The following is a 14,046-nucleotide window of genomic DNA, read 5'->3' as shown; positions in this document are numbered from 1 at the left end:
AAAATTCTTCTTAATAATAAATATGAATAAAAATAAATAATATTAATTGATAATTAATTTAAACATTGAATATTTTTTGATACATATAAACACGAATATACACAAAAGTTTTTTCTTAAATAACATAATTATGTTAAACAAAATTATGGTTTATAATTTACTTGGTTCGAGTACTAAGCTTGGGCTCCTCTGGAAGTTTGAATTAAATGGGAACAATGATATTCTCTTACACAAACCAAATAAAAAAAGAAAAATACCCAGACCCAACAAAAGAATGACAATGAGCAAGGCGATAATAGACAGGATACAATGAGGCGAAAGAACCGTGCTGTCGGATCCCTGTGAGGAATCCTGAAAGGCAGTTTTAGGGAAGAACTACTTTGGGAAGAAGAATTTCCCTAATCCCGTGTAGGGATCATGGAAAAATTCGATAGGAAGAGGGTGAGGCAAGGAATTTCCCCAGATCCCAGAAAGGTATCTCGAAGGAAATTCAAAAAAAGAAAATAGAAAAAAAGCCAAGTAGCTCCAGATCCCAGAGATCCCTAAAAGGTATCCCGACAAGAACTCGAAGCGATGACGAGGATGGTAGGAGTAATGGAGAATTTCCGAATCTCTGCTGGAGGAATCCTAGAAAAAGGATAACAAATAATTAAAATAATCCCGGGGACGCGGCCGAAGAAATCCTACCGAGGAAACACGAGAAACAAAAAAAGAAAGAAAGAGGAGTCAATTAGAAATAGAATTCTCGTTTATTCAATCCAAATTATTTCTGGAGGTGAGAGACGTATCTGAGCTAGGTGTGATCTGGTCGACTGCTCGTTGTATAATAATTGTACAGACGGCGGTCCCGAGCTTGCTCGCTCGGTCGGGTGGGGATACCACAAGTGGGGGCCGGGAGCTCTGATTGGACGACTTTTCCTTCCCAGCACGCTTGCACACACACTCGTACCCACACCAAAGATCAGAGTTTTTGATAGGTAAAGAAAAAGACTCTCTTACCACTATTTGATATTTCTCATGTTAATTAGACATTAATTAGAATTTTAGTAATAATAATCAAATAATCATAAACAAAATTAATAATAATTTGACAACAATTCCTGAGGGGTCCTTTGCGATCGAAAACCCTGTCGACAATGTCGAAAAAGCTAAATATAATTAAAACATTAGAATTATGGTAATAAAACAGAGGAATAAAATTCAGTAAGTGCGGAGAACAACAATGATCACACAGTCCTTAAAAACAACAATCTAATACTTGATACTCTCATTCACCATGCTAGAAGAAATTATAATATTAATAATAACAAAAACAAATAAATATAAAATAAAATAAAAAAACAGTTTAAAGAAAGAAACGTTGAAAATAAAGGACAAAAAAAATAAGTAAATTTAATTGAATAAAGCGCGCCGTATATTTTCTGCAGGGACGATGGGTCGTTGGCTCAACGACACGCTTCTTTTTGGCGTGCGATATGTACTTGGTCGAGCACCCGGTTTGGTCGGGCTCGGCCAATATTCTTTTCCCACCTTTTTTTCATGCCTAGACGATTTCTCCTTCGGTTCCTTCTTCCGATTATCGGAGGGCCTCTGTCCTTCGCACTTCGTGATCGTCGTTCTTTCATTGTTTTAGCTTTCGAATGTTGCCTGGGTCTTTCGGGTGAACGTTTACGCGGCGGCTTTGGACGTTTAATACCTTCTGGATCAACCTTAGTTTTTACCACTAGAGATTTCTCCCACTCTCGGTAATTTTCTGTCCGAACTGTTCCTGGAAAGGGTTATTTTCAAATTTTCGTTTATCGTTTCTGATGCGACTTTCCAGACTAATCGCGCCGCGGAAGAAATTGGCAGGAGGCTCTTTTGTTGTGGATGAGTCGGTTCGCCCGTTCGAAAAAACGCAAGGCGGGGTGGGGATAACTTGACTGGAGAGGTGTGCAGCTCGAGGACATCCATGTCATCATCATCAACAGAAGCTGTTGTAGAAGTTGGTGCTTGACTGGGGCGGGGATAAAATGCGGATGGCTTCTTCGATTGAAAATAGTAACATCTCGGTGTTGGCTGTGGGGTCGTCGCGAAGTGTGCCCTCTGTCGGAATGCCCGTTTCGCGAATACTGTTTGACGGCATATTTTCACGTAGTGATAGAATATGCGATGGGAAAATGACTGCGGCATCAGCTTCGGGCGTCACTTGGGAAATTATCGCAGTATTTGTCGCCGAGGTTTTTTCGCTAGTGTCCTCCATGTCCGGCGTATTTACTTCGATGATGATGCTCGAGTCGATTAAAGGAGTAACCGCTTAAAAGGGTCGTTTTGGCGGTTTGACGACAGTAGTTATCACAGCGTCCATATTTCCGCGTTTGATTCCTTTAGGAACAATTACACAATATCTATTCCTAAATTACTACTGGATAATGTGTTCGGTGTTCCATTTGATAGTAAAATTTACTATTTTTTAAAATGTCCGCCATTGTTTTTGAAAACGACATTTCGTTGTTTAACGAAAAGGGATTTTATATTTCTATGGAACATTATTCTGAATTCGAAGCTGTGCATCGAGATTCTTCAATTTTTAACAGAAATTTTCAACGACATGGAAAAACGTTACAAGTTATACCTGGTGTTAAAAGAAATATTCGTCAACAACAAAACGAAAAAATCGAAACAAATTCGTGACAATGTGCAAAAATTTATGATGTCGATGAAAAATTGTAAATTGTTTTTGCCAATTGTTCTACGTGATAATTACCTGGTATATGTAAATAAGTGGTTACAATTCGGCAAGAACGTTTGCAACGCCTATACGACATTCGAAAATATCAACTGCTTTGATGCGGGGAGATTTGTCTTAAATCTAAACCTCTACCAGTTAGTAGCATTAAATTGCATATGGGCTAGAATGGTTGCAATTCATTTTCCTTCCGTCAATTCAATCAATTGGTTAAATGAACTTGGTTTCGTTTACGACGATGAAAAGCAGGAAATGAAACAGATTGAGCCTGAAGCGGAAATCTTAGTAGCGGAAAAAAAGTCAAAAAGAATTACAAAAGGTTATTAGTCCTATTGACCTTAGTAAATGTACAATTGATCCTCGAGATTTTTATGGCGTAAAAACCATAAACAGAATCATGGAGTACCGTTGTGGCCGTTATATTTATGTGCTGTATCAATTAAAATCCTTTTCCGATGACCTCTTTTTGAAGGAAGAAATGGAAATAATGATCAAGAGTTGCATTCAATTGTTCAGATTGAATAAAAAACGAAATTGTATAACAATGAAAAAGGCCTATCATGATTTCCTCAGTATATTATTCGGCAGTTCATTCTATTCCGTCCTTTATCTGTCGAATAGCGTATATCAAGCGGAAACCATTTACCAAGACGCCGAGTTCAAAGAAATGTATTTATTGTACAACAAATACAAGAAATTTCTGTTGCCGGAGATATCCGAAAATTATTTTAAGTATAACCCTGACAAGTTTTTAATTTTGCGGGATTACTTTAATTCACAACCGAACTTGTAAGAAGTGAATGAAAATTGTTGCGGAAAAATTCGCCGAGCAATTCGAATCACTGGCGTTGTCGCTGCGGGGACGGATGTTTCTTTGCTGAAATATGTAAACGCAGAAGGGGAAGTTGGCGGTATTCTTAAAATGAATATCTACGATGTTTCGCCCGCGGCAGCCATGACATTTGCAATCAAGTACTACAAAAGTTCATTCCCGGATGCAAATGTCAAATACAATTGCACGCCAGAAGCATGTAGACTTTTTCTATCAACAATGTTTAACATAGCAGAAACAGAAATTTCCAAAGAATTAATTGTGTGTTTACAAACAATACTTAAGGAATGTGTGAGAAATGAACACCTCGTCGAAGCAGACATCGTCATACCACCTACTCGTGGTATGACTTGGTGGCAAAGTCAATAAATGCAATATGTTTGCCGACTGCCGCAGTGTTGGCGAAATGGCTTTTCCACATGGAAAATGTACCTTCGGAGGTGGTAACGTTCGTCCGATCGTCGCTTCGACAAGAAGGAACTATTACGAATATAGCCCTTGATGTTATTGACGAGGATGGGCAGCAGAACATATGCGAAAAAACTACGCGGCGTACGTTTCGCAAACATATTGTAATGAGGTTCAATTCGAAAAAAGCCAAGGAGCTCCAGATCCCAGAGAATGATATCTCAGAGTAGATGCCCCAGATCCCGGATGCCGGGAACTTAGGACACGGCCGGGGAAAGGGACCTTGTCGTTTCTCGATCCCGTCAAGGGATCGTAAAAAGAAACCGAGAGAAAGTAGTAAAGAAAAAAAAAGATAGATAAATAAATGATACGAGGACGAGCCCTTTTTAGATCCCTAAAAGGTATCCCGACAAGAACTCGAAGCGATGACGAGGATGGTAGGAGTAATGGAGAATTTCCGAATCTCTGTTGGAGTAATCCTAGAAAAAGGATAACAAATAATTAAAATAATCCCGGGGACGCGGCGACTTATCAGATCCCCCTAACGGTATCTAGTTAGAGTCGAGTAATCGTCGAAGAAATCCTACTGAGGAAACACGAGAAACAAAAAAAGAAAGAAAGAGGAGTCAATTGGAAATAGAATTCTCGTTTATACAATCCAAATTATTTCTGGAGGTGAGAGATGTATCTGAGCTAGGTGTGCTCTGGTCGACGGCTCGTTGTATAATAATTGTACAGACGGTGGTCCCGAGCTCGCTCGCTCGGTCGGGTGGGGATACCACAAGTGGGGGCCGGGAGCTCTGATTGGACGACTCTCCCTTTCCAGCACGCTTGCACACACACTCGTACCCACACCAAAGATCAGAGTTTTTGATAGGTAAAGGAAAAGACTCTCTTACCACTATATGATATTTCTCATGTTAATTAGACATTAATGAGAATTTTATTAATAATAATCAAATAATCATAAACAAAATAAAAAATAATTTGACACCATTATACATAATATGTAATACTTAATTAACTACTATACAAGTTAAATAAATAAATAGATAAAAATAAAAAACATAACTATCTGAATTAAATATTTGAAGCGATAAGTAATATGGTATATCCTTAATAAAACTCATAATTCCGTACCTGAAAAAAATGCCAACTTTGAGTTGCATTCTAATCAATGGTGTATTTAAATATTTTAATGTTATTAAATTATTTTTTAAAAAAAATTTTTTTCTTATAATATTTTATACAATAATTTATTAAATAAACTATTACAATTGGCAGTGAATACATGGTTAACATTTATAATATTAATATGATATTATAATATTTAATAAAATATAAATTTCTGGTTAAGTAAATAAAAAATATATGAAAAACTTACTTGATTTGCTTATAATTTTTTCAGCATATGATTTCGTACCATTCGATGGGTAATTTGTCATTAATGAATTGTGTCATTTAGTGCAGGATTTTTTTAGTTGAAGAATTATATTACACTTCAAATTATTTTGTTTAATAAAAAACTTTAAATTTTATATTAAAATAATAATTAATAAATAAATTCTGAATAAATTTTTCACTTTAACTTACTAACTACCGACTGTAGGTTCCCCTTCGTTCCTGGCAAATACTAAAAAGCAACTAAAAACTTAAAGTTCTGCCTTAGGAAAATTTTTGAAAAAATACTAAACATTTAAAACCATTTTCTTCGTCTCTTTGCATCTTCAAAATTCATACATTTCTATCTAAATAAATCTATTAGAAAAAAACAGGTACTGAAAAATTCATAAGATAGGACCTCTTGCATCGAGAAACCCTTGACTGGTCATCCTAATGCAAACCAGATGTGTCAAACCTTTAAAAACGAAAAACTACTCCAATCTCTGCTTTAGAGTAAAAATATTTTGCAGTATTAATAAAAAATCTTTCTTCTTGTTATCAGTTATGTTTAGTAGTTCTTACTCAAAATATAATACTAAAATTTAAATAAAATACTGTAAATCTCAGTTTATTATGTATTATTTTATTTGTTTTTTAGTGCCATTCTAATTTTTTATTTCTGACATCTATGTGTTGTATCACCAATTAAGTATCCAAAAATTCAGAGACTGTAGTATTCATTTTATTTACTCCGGAAGATGTTCATACTTTTAAGAGACTTCTGAAGACCTTGGAGATTACTCTGAATACTTTGGTATACTTAAACTAAGATGATCCATTTGAAGATTCAGCTTAGTTTATTCAGTGTACTGTCATATCCGTTTCGAATATTACGGAAGACGTTCAGGTATACATTGGAGATTATGTATATAAGTTAGAATACTAATTGGTATACTCTATATACTTTTATTACCGTTTGGAATACTATTTCGGATATTCCGATTACTACGTATACTTATTCGAATACTATTCATTTTATCCCGGGTAAAGATTAAAAAATTGATTTCAACTGGAGATCAAGTAAAAAAAGTTACATGTTTATTTCAAACGACCGAAACTTTTTCTCAGTGATAATTTTAAAAAAATGTTGAATGACATTCCCTACAAGGTAGTACTTTTCTAAAATCAATATTTTGAATTTCAATTTTTGGACTGTCTAACTAAATTGAGAGTGTGAAGTCGAGCAGAGAGCCAGTTCTTTGACGCAACTCCACAAACGTTTTTTCAAAAATTTAGCACATTTTCCGGTTCGCATGTGAAATTCCACTGGTGAATTAAAGAAATCTAAGCCACTAATTTGAATTCAGTAAAATTTTTACTCATTCAGATTTAGAGTGCACGGTAAAGTGAGAAAACGCAACGCAAAACGCTGCCATGAGACTTTGTTAAAAATATTTGAGTAATTTGACTATTGAGAAAAAATTTAACATGAATTCTCTTGTCTTCTTTTTATAAAAACAAGAATTAATACTTGTATTACATGTGGAAAAAATAAAATGTAAAAATTAGTTAGATAGGTTGAAGGTATTTCAAAGGAAAAATAATACATAAAATTTTTACATTCTCATCATAATGAGAAAGTATTACATTTGCCCGATTTTGACCAACCTCTAATTCATGTGAATCTCCACGTTTCAAGACATCCTGATGCCAAAAAAATAGGTTTTAAACAATGTATGTACTCAAAATTTTTTTTTATAAGTATTGAATTTTCTTTCCATTTCCTAATTTACACAGTATTTTTTTAAAAAATGATTTAAATTTATTGAGGGATTCAATGGTGTATTGATCTTAAAATTTTATTTATCTACCATAATGTACTATTGCGTCGTTTGTTCGAATAGATATTCCAACCCGAAATTAAGAGAAAAGTGGATTTAATGCATCGTTTACAAAAATTGGGCACATTTAAAATGTGTGAAGGGTAATAAAGGGTCAGTTACATGTATGTCAATTGTGATTTCAATAAATCGCATTCGGAATAAGTATTTATGTCTTAAAAATTATTTATTAATCGGAAAGTAGAGTTTCTATAATTAATTAACGATAAAAATAATTGTTTTAAAAAATATTTTAAAAGACTGACTAATTATGTAATTGTAAAATTTAAGTCAAAAATGTTTATTTATCTACAAAAATCTATAAACGTTACGATTGTTAGAAAACAAACAACAAAAATTATTCAAATTTTTAATTTTTTTTCAAAAATGTGAGTAAAATGAAACACTTTTTCCTTTTAACATTTTTTGATTGGAGTGAAAACAATGAAGATACACAATTTTTTTTTAATTTTATATTTCCAAAAATTTTTATTTTTCAAAAAAAAAATTTTTTTCAATTTTTTTTTGAAAAACACGAGTAAAAATAAACACTTTTTTCTTTAGACTTTTTACAATAGCGCTAAAAAGAAAAAAGTTGTACCTCTCTTTTTAAAAAAAAGACAAAAACGGATAAAACAAGTTGTAAATTCAGATGTTCATTACATGAACATTTTGCTTCCTCTTTACGATCAGCAAAAGAATTTGCTTCCTCGTGGAGAAAGCAAAATTTTATTTCTAAAATGTAAATTTTTGATTTTTTAACTTTCATTAATTCTTTAAATTTACCTCAAATGTATACTTTATACATATATCGATCGATTCGTCTTGACTCAAGGAATACAATTATTTCATATATAAACTTCAATTTAAAAAATCACAAAATTTTATAGCCAAAATGTGAATTTTTGATTTTTTAACTTTCGAGAGATTCCACGGGTAAAACGAACAGTTGTCGGTGACAAGTTATCAATTTGGCTCAAATTTTTTAGGCGTATTCTACCTCTGAAAATACTCAACTAGCCAAAGTTTCAAGCTCCTATCTCAAAAAGAACACTCACAATCGTTAATTTCGTGAAAAGTGAAATCTTTCAAAATGAAGATTGAAAAATCCATTTCTGCTCGAAAAAATGTTAATTTTGGTCAAAAAAAAAATTGGAAAGGTACTAGTCGATGGGAAATTTTCCAAAGAATCCAATGTCGTTGGAATTTTTGAGCTATCTCTAAACGCATGCGCAGTAGATTAAAAAAACTGTTTGTTTTTAAAAACTTCATAACTCAAAAACACCTATTTCGATTTGGCTCTAATTTTCAGGAAAGGTAGCTGAAAAGCTATACTTTAAAATGGTTATACCTAAAATTTGCATATTTTGAGTTTTTAACCATTTTTATGCAAAATACTGAGGTAATTTAAATTTTTTCAAGGTTTCCTTACAGTATTTCCTTTTTGTGCGCATGCGCAGTTATATAGACAAAAACTAAGCCCAAATTCAAATTCCTCGAAAAATTTGCAATCAGTTATTTATATTCAAACTTAATTTTTATTTATTCTAAACAAATTTTAACAGAAAAAACAAATACAAGTTATAATTAAGAGCATTACCAATATGAGAGTATTTAAAAAAAAATTATTTTTTACGTTTGTTTTTTCAACTAAACATTTTTTTCAGTTTGGGAAATTATCAATTTTTGATGAAAGATATTTTGTACTTTGTGCGTAAAGTAAATTTCAGTGCGTAAAGTGAATCACTTTACACACCGTTTGAGAAAGAGCTTCTTTACACACACTCAAAATATGCAAATTTTAAGTATAACCATTTTAATGTATAGCTTTTCAGCTGTCTTTCCTGAAAATTAGAGCCAAATCGAAATAGGTGTTTTTGAGTTATGAAGTTTTTAAAAACAAACAGTTTTTTTAATCTACTGCCCATGCGTTTAGTGATAGCTCAAAAATTCCAACGACATTGGATTCTTTGGAAAATTTCCCATCGACTAGTACCTTTCCAATTTTTTTTTTGACCAAAATTAACATTTTTTTGAACAGAAATGGATTTTTCAATCTTCATTTTGAAAGATTTCACTTTTCACGAAATTAACGATTGTGAGTGTTCTTTATGAGATAGGAGCTTGAAACTTTGGCTAGTTGAGTATTTTTAGAGGTAGAATACGCCTAAAAATTTGAACCAAATCGATAACTTGTCACCGACAACTGTTCGTTTTACCCGTGGAATGCCTCTTTCATTAATTCTTTAAATTTACCTCAAATGTATACTTTATATATATCGATCGATTCGTCTTGACATAAGGAATACGATATTATTATATATAACCTTAAAATTTTCTATTTAAAAATTTTTTCGATTAAAAAAAAATTTTTGGAAAAAAGACGATAAATTTTTTTTTTTTTTAGGTATTTTTAAAAATCCTTTGGTCAGATTTGAGATATTAATATGATAAATGAGCCTACCAAATTTTATCTAAATCTATTAAAACCTGTTAAAGTTATCTTCTAAACAAAAAAGGGATCCACACACACACACATACATACATCCGGGCAATTGATCAGGATCTCATATAACATGTTTCTATAAAGAAAAAAATTTGTTTTCGCCACTTTGAAAAGTTTTATAAACAAAAGGACTACAAAGCTTCCTCCAGGAGGAAGCAAAATGGGTAAAATGCAAGGCAAAATTAATTTATTTTGATAAAATATGTGCGACTATGTATTATTTCTGTTTAAACCACCTTAAATTAACACAAACAACAGTAACTTACTCATAATATTCCGAATTATTCAATAATAAAATTTGGTGCAAGTTTCATTAGTAGGGAAAGTGCTATTTGAAGTGTGAATAAAATTTAAAATCTCGCCAATAGTAGAAGAAAAGGCGAAAGTTTGAGATCAAAGGCGACGAATGATAGCAGCTGACGGATTATGAAATGGGGACTCGATTGCCCGTTTTATGTAAATAAACCTTTCTTCCTTCAGGAAGCATCCAATTAGGGAAGTCGACCGAATCTCCCATACTCGTTTTTAATTTAGAAGAATAACAACTGAAATTTTACAATGACGTCATTTTATCGAAGAATTTTGACTTGACTATCCGTGTAAAAAATTTGACCGGGCCCTGGTCGGGCTCAGACCAGGCACAAGTAGAGCTAGAAATTTATTGTAACTTCCTGTGACGTTTTACTATTATTTTTTACTTTTTTCGTAAAATTTAATGTTTCTCATCATACATTCATGTCGTATTTTTTCACATAAAATTATATACAGTCATATTTATAAGAGAATATTAGATTATACAATCTTAATCCACTCTCTAAATTTGAATCAGTGAATTTCACTGCTAACCAGTTATAAGTATAACAAACCAGTGAAATTTCACTGAACCAATCAGTTAAATTTCACTTGTTTGGTATACTTACCCGCGTAGAAATGGTCAACCCAGGGAACACCCTGGGAGAAGGTTCGAAGTAAGATGTAAAAAACCTTGGCGAAACCATAGGATAGAACAAATACATTCCCTGGGAGAACCCTTGCTTATGATCGTTTCCCATGGTCTGGGAAATGCCTGGCTGAAGAGCAGAAACACATTTCTTTGATTGTAATGAAATTAATGCACTTTAATCCTTGGCGAACCATCGATTGAGACAAAACAGTTTTAACCCTGGATGAACCATGGCAAAACATTTTTTGTCTTTTTTATTGAATTTTTGTCACTTTAACCCTTGGCAAACCATGGATTGAGACAAAAATGTTTTTACCCTGGATGAACCATGGCAAAACATTTTTGTCTCAATGCATGATTCGCCAAGGGTAAAAGTAAGAAAAAATCAATAAAAAAGACAAAAACTGTTTTGCCATGCTTCATCCAGGGTAAAAACATTTTTGTCTCAATCCATGGTTCGCCAAGGGTTAAAGGCAGTGACAAAAATTCAATAAAAAAGACAAAAAATGTTTTGCCATGCTTCATCCAGAGTAAAAACATTTTTGTCTCAATCCATGGTTCGCCAAGGGTTAAAGTGACAAAAATTCAATAAAAAAGAAAAAAATGTTTTGCCATGGTTCATCCAGGGTAAAAACATTTTTGTCTCAATCCATGGTTCGCCAAGGGTAAAAGTAAGAAAAATTTAATAAAAAAGACAAAAACTGTTTTGACATGCTTCATCATGTCATTCATTCATCACCATATATATATATATATATATATATATATATATATATGGTTAGCAGTGAAATTCACTGATTCAAATTTAGAGAGCATATAGGACCGAACAATCTGTTCGACTAATCAAACACTAGTTTTCACATTGCAAATAAAATAATTGAATATCATACATTATTACACCCAGAGAAATGTTTTATTTGAATTAAATAAAATATATTTGACTTAAATAAAAATGAATATTTGTCTCAGAGCCTACTAAAGTTTTCTTTGTCTCAAATAAATTTTTATATTTAAATTTGAGACAAATAAATTTTTATTTGCTACAAATATATTTTATATTTAGGACAAATAAATAAAAAGTTTTGAATGTAATATATTTAATTCCAAAATTGCCTGGTATTCAGCCAAATATTCTGGAATTGATATAATTAAAATTTATGATTCAAATTGAAAATTTTTACATTTCGTGGTTATTTTTTTTATGTTCCGTGGATATTGTTGAAACATAACAATTTCCATTTCTCTGTGTCAATGATAAGTTGATTTGAATTCTGCTTTACATTTGACACACAACAGGGAGAAAGGCACTCAAAATAAAAGGAAAGTGTGATTTAATGAATAAACACTCGCGAATAAAAACATTTCTTTAATTATCCTGAAATTAGTATTTGTTTTAATCAAATAATAATTATTCCTTGTACAAATGTACCTTTTTAAAAAGTACTAATAAAATTGTTTATTTGTAAGAAACATATACGACAATTTCAAACAAACATTTATTTATTTAATTTAAATAAAATATTTATTTGAAATAAATAAAAATGATTTAAATATACGTTTTTATTCAAAACTAATAAATTTTTTCTCTGGGTGTAAGCAAATACATTTTTAACATCGACAAGTAGTTTACTTTAAAATTTTTGAAGAACCAAAATTAATAAACAATTACAATAATTATGCCACTTACATTCGTAAGTGCGTCTGGAATTGTAGTGTTCGACTAGTCGAACAGCTGTCCGATACGGGTTAAGCTCTAAAATCAACTTTGACAAGCGAATTCTGAAAGACTATATCAAACCGAAATTATCTAAAATTATAAGATTAAAAATCAATAAACACAAATTTCACAAGTATAAAAATAAAAGATATAATATAAAAATGTACAAATCTTATATTTTCTTTCTTATAGTTTGTCAAAATTTGAAAATAATTATAACTTCCAAAATGTAATAATTAAATTTTTCTTAAATAATACATAAAATAATAACAACAATAATTGAATTGTTATATATTTAATAATAAATAATTCTCAGATAAATCTTTAAATAAAAATTATAATTTAATATTTATATTTGTGAAGTTATTATTAATTAACCTAAAATTATAAACAATTAAAAATTTACATTAACAATTATTGTTAATTAGTGAAAATAATAAAAATCCTTCTTATTATATATAGAAAAAAATTTGTTTCCGCCACTTTGAAAATTTTTATAAACGAAAGGACTACAAAGCTTCCTCCACGAGGAAGCAAAAGTAGGGGATTCGTTAGGAAAAAAGGTAAGGCCCTCACCAGTTTTCCTTACATAGCATTTGGTAGCAATTGGAAGAAGAGAAACAATTTACAATAAATATTGTGTAATAAAATCAGAATTTATTCAACAGACATAATAAATTTGTTTTAGTACATTAAATTAATTTTTTTAAAGTAATTTGAAAATTAAAAAAATTTAATTATTATAATTTATATTGAAATAATAATTTAAAACAAAAAATAAATATTTTATTATTATAGAATAATAATCTTTGTATTCATTCCTTCATTCATTCACATTTTCTTAGTACTTGAATTTTCTCATTATTATTAGATTATCTTTACATTGATAATTAGGGTTCTCGAAGGTTTCTACCTGAAATTTGTTTTGTAAAACAGCTTTCGGTTGAAGGTTCATAAGATGGTCGATGACCTTTTAAATACTGTCCTGTAAGGCGAAGTTGTGTCCCCCACTTTACCAACCCGGCTCGAACAATCACCATGTGGTTATATGTACTGGAGAATAAAAAGCAAGAAGAAAATTTTTGGTGCCAGCACCTTTGGGTTAAATCGGTTTAAAACACATCATGTAGGTTTATTGAATTGAACTAAAATTATAAAATTTTTGAATTAATTTGTTTATATAGTAAAAAGCAATTATTTTCAATAAAGAACCCCGCACCGGATACATGGGAAATGGGGGTCCGGTGAATTTTTCTGTGCTTTTGATATTTTTTAGTTTAGGTCATTCTGAACAAAAAAGTCAAAAAATGGACGGTTTTTAAGATAAATGCAATTAAAGTGGGAATGGGACCTCAGTAACGCTCACGGCATACTCAACTATCTTTCCCTGTAATATTCAGATTATTGTAATAAATGAGTTTACAATAGACTTTATATGTAATATAATATAATATAATATAATATAATATAATATAATATAATATAATATAATATAATATAATATAATATAATATAATATAATATAATAATATACTGTGGGGGTTTTTGTTATTGTTTATTATTCTACCAGGTAAACTACTTGCCTTAATATACCAGATCCTTACTTTAAATACGATCATCACAATCTTCGTTTAAATATTTGTGCTAAA

This window comes from Leptopilina boulardi, unplaced genomic scaffold (genome assembly GCF_019393585.1).
Source record: "Leptopilina boulardi isolate dan_hultmark-lab unplaced genomic scaffold, ZJU_Lbou_2.1 LbouV2_332, whole genome shotgun sequence".
NCBI lineage: Eukaryota > Metazoa > Arthropoda > Insecta > Hymenoptera > Figitidae > Leptopilina > Leptopilina boulardi.
Note: the sequence above shows the minus strand (reverse complement) of the source record.